The sequence below is a fragment of the Aristolochia californica genome, unplaced genomic scaffold (assembly GCF_029961685.1).
Source record: "Aristolochia californica isolate CCGP_79_NKW_82.1479 unplaced genomic scaffold, dmAriCali1.0.hap1 SCAF_7, whole genome shotgun sequence".
In the NCBI taxonomy this organism is placed as follows: Eukaryota; Viridiplantae; Streptophyta; class Magnoliopsida; order Piperales; family Aristolochiaceae; genus Aristolochia; species Aristolochia californica.
The window spans coordinates 4,793,663-4,802,897 of record NW_027182268.1 but is presented as its reverse complement, the minus strand read 5'-3'; positions in this window follow the sequence as shown (position 1 = coordinate 4,802,897).

The window sequence follows — 9,235 nt, the reverse complement described above, 5'->3', positions numbered from 1 at the left end:
CTGTCTAGTAGCCATGGATTTGCAGAAAATTGTACACACAAACCGTCTCCATCTATGCAAATGCAAATGGAGATGGGACAAGGAGAATAAAGCATTTTCCCCCCTCCCTTTCACCTTTGAGCTTAGCTTTTGTTTTTTGTTAATATCTATTGCTTGTGTCATAAGTTGGCAATGTTAAACTCTAAATCTTAAACCATAAACCCTTTAACCAAATTTTGAATTTGGTATTTTATTTTAAATAAAAAAATTAATTAATTTTTGTATATGTATTGTAATAAAACCTCTTTTATTTGTTTTAATACAATTAATTGGGTATTTTAGTAGTCTTCATAAAAATGTAAGAAATTTAGTTGTAGAAATGATAAATGTATCTTAGCTACTTATCTTTTTATTTGAATAAAACCAAAGGTAATTTTGGTATTCTTAATAAAAAATAAGTCGCTATAAGAAAATAGGTATTTTGTGGTTTTTTTGGTGAAATAATTTTCGTTGAAAATTTTCATTTGATTTTTTATAGAAACTTTTTTGTTGGAAATTATTTCTTTTAGAAAATGTATTCCTACTACAAGTTTCTTGCTCCCTAGAAATATAATGGACTTTTCACTTCAAAATATCTTTTTAGAATTAATTTTTTATTACAAACATTTTTCGACAAAAATGAATTTTGCAGAAGAATGTTTGGTTTTTTCGACAAAAAAGTTACTTCACAAAAAATAAATTATTCTGGATTTTTAAGTACGAGTTTTCATATTAATTTTTTAATTAATATTTTTCAATAAATACTAATTCCATTGATAAATAAGGCCTTCTTGGAAATTTTTGAATCACTGAAAATGGATTTTCTAGAAATTTCCTTGTGAAAGGGAAAATTCCTCTATTTATTGTGTTACCTTTGGACAAGTTTGTTTTGGGTAGAATTTATTCTGTAAAAAATCAGTTTCAAGTTTTTTGTGCCACACTATTTCTTCTCTCTTCTTCTCTTCTCCTCCCTTCTACTCTTGTGCATTCCTTACATTTCTAGGGACCTCTAGCCCCCCTTCATTCGAATATGAGAGCTTCACCACTGTGTTGGAGCTCCATTGCCACCTAGGATTGTTGCCATTGTGCCCAATGTCAATGCCTTTGCCTTTTTATTTAATTATTTTAAAACTTTGATAGAAATGTTGTTGTGGGGCCCTTGGCCAATTGGTGTCGACTTCATGTGGTGGGAGAGTGTCTTGGGGGCAGGGGTAGGGGTGGCATCGAGCCGAGCCGAGCCCGAACCTGCCTATGTTCGAGCCGAGCTTGATTTAAATATTTCGAGCCGAGTTTCGAGCCTAAAATTGTTATCGAGCTCGAGCCCAAAAATCTTAACCGAGCTCGAGCCGAGCTTCGAGCCGAACTCGAGCATCTACATACATTTAAAAATTTTCAAAAAATATATATCAAATTAATTATATATAAAATTATACATATATTTTACATAAAATTGGACATAACTTCTACAAAAAATTAAGCATAACCTATATATATAATACATGTATAAGATTGAGGCATAACCTCTTCTTAAAATTGAATATAATCTATGTATATAATACCTGTATAAAATTCGGCATAACCTCTTCTTAAAATTGAATATAATCTATGTATATAATACCTGTATAAAATTCGGCATAACCTCTTCTTAAAATTGAATATAATCTATGTATATAATACCTGTATAAAATTCGGCATGACCTCTACTTAAAATTGGACATAATCAATGTACATAATACCTGCATAAACACTCCATAAACACTCCATAAACACTCCATAAATACTCCATAAACACTCCATAAAATTTTCTATACATTCCATAAACACTTCATAAAATAGTCTAAACACTTCATACACTGCATAATATTATAAATAAACTTCATACAATAATCAAACACAACAAAATTAAATAAAATATCACTATCAATTTACAATCACCCAAATAAAAACTATAAATCCATTATAAAATTACAAACTATAATTGTTTCTCTTAATGCTAGAAAATAATATACATCCCTGCATGAGCAAAATCTCCACCTACGACAAAAACAAAAAAATAAAATTAGTTATTGTCAGATAAAAAAATACTCTTCCATTACTAGTTACTTAATGTCGTTAAAAATATTAAAATTACCATGATGAGAGAAACATGACAAATCATGTAGCTGATAGCATTATCTCTATACTCTTCTTCTCAGGCTGTAATCATAAAACAAAATTTTAATAAATAAAACTAAAAAATATACTAAAAAATATCATAATAAAGAATTGATCAAAGAAATTCACCTTTTGATTTTTCTTTACACTGTGAAGAACCCGAATCCAATCATTGCCACAAATCAAAGCTTGAACTGTACTTGGTGCCAAGGAAGAACGATATGAGTCTATTACTCTACCACCAGCACTAAATGTAGACTCTGAAGCTACTGTGGATATGGGAATTACAAGGATGTCTGCTGCCATCTTAGATAATACTCGAAATTTCATCTGATTCACTTTCCACCATTCTAAAACATCAAAATCATATTGTGAAGTTTCCTCACAACTATATACACCTTCTTCAAGGTAAATTTCCAATTCTGACCTTGGTAAATTAACTGCATCCTTTTGTTTCATATAACTCATCAACTTTGACTAACCTGAACTTGATGAAGGCCTACGACTTGTGGAAACACCCATAGAGCTACTAGTACTTGAAACAATCTCTTCATTTCTAATATCCACATTATATATGGATACATATTCATCGTAGATCTCATATAAGGTGCGTCGAACTAAATTTATATTCATTGTAGCTTCCTCCATAGAATATATCACTGGAAAACATATTTCGATCAACTTTAATTTGACCCTTGGATCCAAAACTGAAGCAACAGCCATCAATAAATTGCATTCACCCCAATACTTCTCAAATTTCTCTTTCATTCTACTAACCATTGTCCTAATGAAAACATTTTCATTTGTAGAATGAAAATCCAGAACTTCTTTTACCCTATATACCTCACTAAGGTACAAATTAGAAGTAGGGTAGTCACTCCCAGAAATTATATTTGTAATTGCATTAAAAACTTCTAAAATCTCACACACCATGTCAACTTTTTCCCATTCATCAAAACTTGGCAAACAATCATATGTTGGTTCTCTAACTTTAAATCTAGAGAATGCATCTTTGAATTTTAATGCAGAAGACAACATATCATAAGTAGAGTTCCAACGAGTTGGACAATCAATAACCAACCTCTTTTCACCAAGTTCTAATTGTTGTACAATTTCAGAAAAAGTGCGAAGTCTAGCCTCAGACAGATTTATGAATTTGACACTTTCACGCACATTATCAATGATATCTTTAATCTGAACAAGACCATCTTGGACTAATAAGTTCAAAATATGAGCACAACAACGCACATGAAACAACTTTCCACCACACACCAAATTTTTTTTCCTTGAAAAATCTTGTTTCAAAACTCTGATACAAACATCATTATATGCAGCATTATCAACTGAAATACTAAAAACTTTATTTTCAATCTCCCACTCTTTCAAACACTTGTAAATAGCATCTGCTATATCAATGCCACGACGAGGAGGAGGAATATGCACAAAACTCAAGACTCGTTTTTGCAGCTTCCAATTACTGTCAATAAAATGCCCAGTAATAACCATGTATTCAATTTTTTGATTTTGAGACTTCCAAAGATCCGTGGTAAGACTAATCTTGTTAATCTCTTTTAACAAAATTTTCAATTTCTTTTTCTCTGCCTCATACACCTCCATACACTCCTTCTTAATAGTCTTCCGGGATATTTTCTCATAATTCATATTTGCCATCTTCATTACAAAATTAAATCCCTCCTCTTCTACTATCATGAATGGATGCTCATGCATAAGAATCCAATGAGCAATGACTACTCTCATTTTAGCTTGATCATAATTTCCTCCAAAATCCATAAAAGGAAGTCCAGATGGACTCTGATCAACATTAGACCCCGCTCCCACTGGTTGAAAGTTTAAGGTTTTTTGTTTTCTCATTGCCACTTTTCTACTAGTGCAACGTTTCAAATGTCGACTCATATGTGTGGTCACTCCACTACTAATAACACTCAAATTGATTTTACAATGAACACACTGAGCCTTTTTTGTACCATTAAGTGATACTTCTTTGAATTCCAACCACACATGAGACTTTTTTTGTCTTTTGGAGGTATGAGTAGAATCACCTTCATCCTCATTTATAGTAATTTCATCTGGGCCCACTTCTATGACAGAGGGTAGTGACTCTGGTGGAGTTGAGTCACTATTTATAGTTACACTAGAACTAGTGTTAATTATTGATGTCAATTGAGGAGGTGTTGACATTCTTACTTCTACAAAAAAACAAAATTACAAATTAAAAACATAAAGAAAAGAAAGTTATCCGAACAACAAAGATCTTACACATAATTTAAGATACTTGTTTATTCTTAGAGGAAGGTACGTGAAATTGTGACAATCGGGAACGACCCTTGTCTTTCAATGCAGCGGGGTCTCTTTGAGCCAGTAGCCGTGCACCCAATAGTTTCCAGTCCAATATACCGATCCTTTTTTTATATATAAATTTAAAAACTTCTAAGATAAGGAAATAAGCACACCAACATTCTCTTCTAATATTCTGATGAAATTCAACCTCAATACCAAGAAATTAATGATAAAAATGAAAAAAAATGAAATTCAACCTCAATACCCCACTATACCAAGAACAGCAGTGGATATAAGTTCAATGAGAATTAAGAAAGAAGGACAAAAACTAACTTTTTTTATTCTTTTTTATAATAAAGAGAAGTTGGATGCAATTAAGAAAGCTCCTGATGCCATTAACTATAATAGAGTATTATTGAACAGAATATGTTATTAACACTCAAAATCATGAAATAAAATTTCATTGCTAAAATATATCAAGTAACAATTTGAATACCATTGCTGTTTATTGCTGAAATATATGATAAACATACAAAATTTTATAAGAGGCCAGACACCTAAAAATAAGAAGGCAAAAAAGAAACAAGATCCCACAACATAAAAATATTTGAAAGTCTAGAATAATAACTTCATTTATGAAGAACAATGGAATTTGAGCAAAAAAATCATTGACAACCAACCAACTATTTTCCAAACATTATAGCAATTGAGCTTAGTAAGTCATTCTGAGATATACAAAAACATAACAAATGACAAAGTGGGGGATTTTTCTCCCCCACCCTTCCTTTCCTTCTTGAATGTTAGCTCAGTATGAAGTTTCCTGGCTCTCAGCCAGCTAGAATGCAATTGATGGCACACTCAAGCAAAAAAATAAATTAAGAGAATAAAATAGGTCAACCTTATACAATCTGTATAAAATGATCTTTCTTACATTCTACCCTTAAATCAAGAACTCACCATTTCAAAAAATCAAACAGTATCAACACTCAAAATCATGAAATAAAATTCATACCAGTTTTCTTACAATGATTTCTTCCCGAGTGTATTTGAACTGTCAGCTGGAAATATCGGAAAAAAAAAAAACAGAGCTGAGTTTGCTTACAGAGTGTGCAGTTCGGATATCCAAAAAAACTTTCCAATAATGAAGCACTGCTGAGAAACGAAGCTCAGAAACGAAGCCGAGAAACGAAGTTGAGAAACGTAGAGAGAGTTAGAGATTTTTTAGGTTAGCTCGGCGACGAAAAAAAAAATAGAAAGATGAAATAAAAATCTTACCTCCTTCCGTCGGACCGTCGATTTCGTCTCGTCGGCGAAGAAAAGCTTGGATGAAGAAATCGCAGAGGAAGACGAGAAAGAAATCTTTGAGGACGGAAGACAGAAATCGTAGAGGAATAAATCGAGGAATCGAAGAGGGAGAGGGAGAACGAGGGATTTGAAGACCAAATCCCCCATTTCCCCTGAATACCTACAGACGGACAGCGATTTCCGCAAGAAATCACGCTGAAACGGCATGGGAATGGCAGACGGAGGTATGGGTTTCGCAGAGAAATTTCCCGAATCGAAGAGGTATCCCGATCCCCGATCCCGAATCGCTTGTTATATTAACGAGTCGGCTCGCAAGCCGACGAACCGAACCGGGCTCTGTTCGAGCTCGACTCGTTAATGTAAACGAGCCCATCCCTGAGTTCGAGCTCGGCTCGAGCTCAAAATATAACGTTTCGAACCGAGCCGAAACCGAGCCGAACTCGAGCGGCTCGCGAGCCGGCTCGGTTCGAAGCCACCCTTAGGCAGGGGAATGAGGGAGTGGGTCTTAGGGGCGGCAAGACGGGGGAAGGCTATTGTGCGTGGGAGAGGTACAAAAGAGGTGGTTGAGGGTGTTTAGACGGGGTAGAGAGAGAGAGAGAGAGAGAAGATCAAACTTGTGTATCATTAAAATAATAAGTCTATGGTCTTTTGTCTTTTATTCACACGTATTAGGGTGAAGTGGATGGTTATAATTATTGTATTTTGATATCTATAAATAAAATTTAAGGAGGAGAGTTAAAGCAACATGCTCACTACCCTAATCCTCTCCTCTCTTTCACCAACGAGTTCTCCCTTTTTTATACTTAACCATCCCTTTTCTCTCTTTCTCTTTCTCTCTTCTTCTTCTCTTCTCTTTTCCTTCTTTCTCTATCCTACATTGAAGTCATCAACCATGGAATCATGAAAATTGATATTAGAGCAAAGTTTTTAGGATTCCCAATTTAAGATATCTTTTCTATCATTCGATTGTCGTGACATAGCTTGAAGAAGCTCGACAAAGATTGATTGTTACCCATTCAAGATAAGTTTTTTTTCTTGAATTAATTACTGTTTTTCATCCATGATTGAAGGTTGTAAGATGTTTTTTTCTATCCACTTCGTGCATGGTTTTTTATAGGTTGTTGTATCATATGAAACAACACACTTTTACTTGAGAAACACCTCAATATCCTAGTTTCAACACATGTTTACTACATATTCTGAACTATAGCAAATTATATCCATGCTACTACAATTTTTTCCTTCAAAATTGTATCATTATGAAGTGCTTTATGGTACCTAGCGGTTTTGAGTTGGAATAAGTTGGATTCTTACACAAATTTGAGTTGCTTCAAGCATAAGAATAAGAAGCTAACTGTGAGTTGTTTAGGTTCTTTTTTATTCGGTTTTTTGCTTGCTTCTACTGGTTCTCTCTTAGCTCATGTCTGAATTACAACAACCTAATAGCAAGCTCTCTTGATTCTCCCTTGATGTGTTGCTAGAGGACTAGTGCTTCACATTAATTGAAAGAAAGATTGTTATAAAAAGTCCATAATAGCAAGTTTTCCAACATTGAGTTGTTTTTGGTAAAGCTTAAGGAAGACAAGATTGGGAAACTTGCCTTCATATAATTTAATTCAAGAAAATATTAAAAAGTTGCCTTTCTGTGTTTAAGAAAGGCAAGGAAACCTGGCGCATTCCGAGATAGGAAGTTTGTTGTTTTTAATTTGAGACTTGAACGACAAGTCTAAAATCTAGATTATACCACTTGATTTACTTACTATTTTGAGACTTACCTGAATATTACATTGGGATTATTCTAAGATATACATGTGCCTATGCTATGATTGAATGATATTTCTTGTCTTCCTTGCATGCATGAGTGAGGCCAGTTTGTCAATGCATAAGCTTGTCTCTTCACTCACATAAGTTAAATTACAACACCTACACTCTTAAGTTGTTTGTGTGATACTCTAAACAATGGTGTTGATTATTTAATTTCTTGATTAATATTTAACAGTTGAAGACATTTGTTTTTAACATGGCTGGTAAGAGTGATTTAGTCAAAATCACTACAATCCCTCTAAAAGGATTATCGTACTACTTGAGTTAGTCTCAATCCGTTAAGCATTTTCTTATTACTCGAGATTTATTGAGCCACTTGACCAAGTCACCTCCACTCATGGATGAGGAAAATAGTGTATACACAAAGTAGCTTAAAGATGATACACTTGTTATTAGTTGGTTGATTAATAGCATGAAGGAAACTGTTGCGAATAATGTTATTTATCTTGAGACAGCTAAACAAGTGTGGGATACCTATGCAAAATTATATTCTAGTACTAATAGCTTGCAAAAGTTATATGATGTTTTTTCGAACAATGTACAATACCAAATAAGGGTAATTTATGTAATTTAGAGAGTGAGTGACATGGAAATATAATTATGTTAAATCTTTAAGTCCTTTTACTACACTCATGCACTAGGGTTTTATGCCCTCAAATATATATATAAATAAAGGAGTAAGGAGGAGGGCAAACAAACGTGCCTTCAACCCTAGTTTTCACTCAAGTTTCTCTTGCTCTCTCATACTCAATTTCTCTTTCTTTCTCTCTTTTTTTTTTTTCTTCTCTTCTTATTCCACCTTCTCCTTACAAACCTTAAACTCTCTATACACCCTGAAATCTAACAAGTCAAGTACTCTTTTATTTTTTATATCCAAGAAGTATTTTGTTTCTTCTACGTTCATTGGTATTTGGGAGTGTTTGCCTTGTTCATGTATTTTAGTTAAGAACAAATAAGTTATCTCCTGGATTAGTTGAATGTAACTTTTGAGCTACTCTAGGCTTTAGAAGAGATATAAATGTTATGATCCTCAAACTAGAAAAGTGTTTATTTCAGCATATATTATTTTTTTGGAAGTACTCCATTTTTTTCATCTCTTGAGAACATCTTACCTAAAACTCGTACTTTAGATGTTCCGGTCTCTATTCCAATGAGTGATCAATCTATAAATGTTGTACAAAAACACAAAATTTTTACAAGTTTAGTTGTGCCTTAAGGCATGTTTGGAAACCACAAAAAAGAAAAAAAAAACGTGAGAAAGTCATTTTCCAGTGTTTGGCATAATAGATTCTTGAAGAGAAAATAAAATATGAAAGAAACTTACTTTCTCTTTTACTTAATGGACTTTTTTCTATAAAAACACGGAATTTGGAGAGAAAACATTATAAATAATAAAAATTATTAAAGAGAAAATAAAAGTATTGATAATAATTTAATACTTATAAATATTTTAGTTCTTAAGCTTGTATAACTTTAATCCCACTAGTAGTTGCTCCTCCTCCGTCCTTATCTTATTTGATTGAGGAGAATATTCTTTAGAATCTTGATTTGGCAATTGTTTTAAAAAAAAGGTTTAGTTCGTGTACTCGTCATCCTTTTACCAAAATATGTAAGATTTGATTTTTTTCTCTCTCTA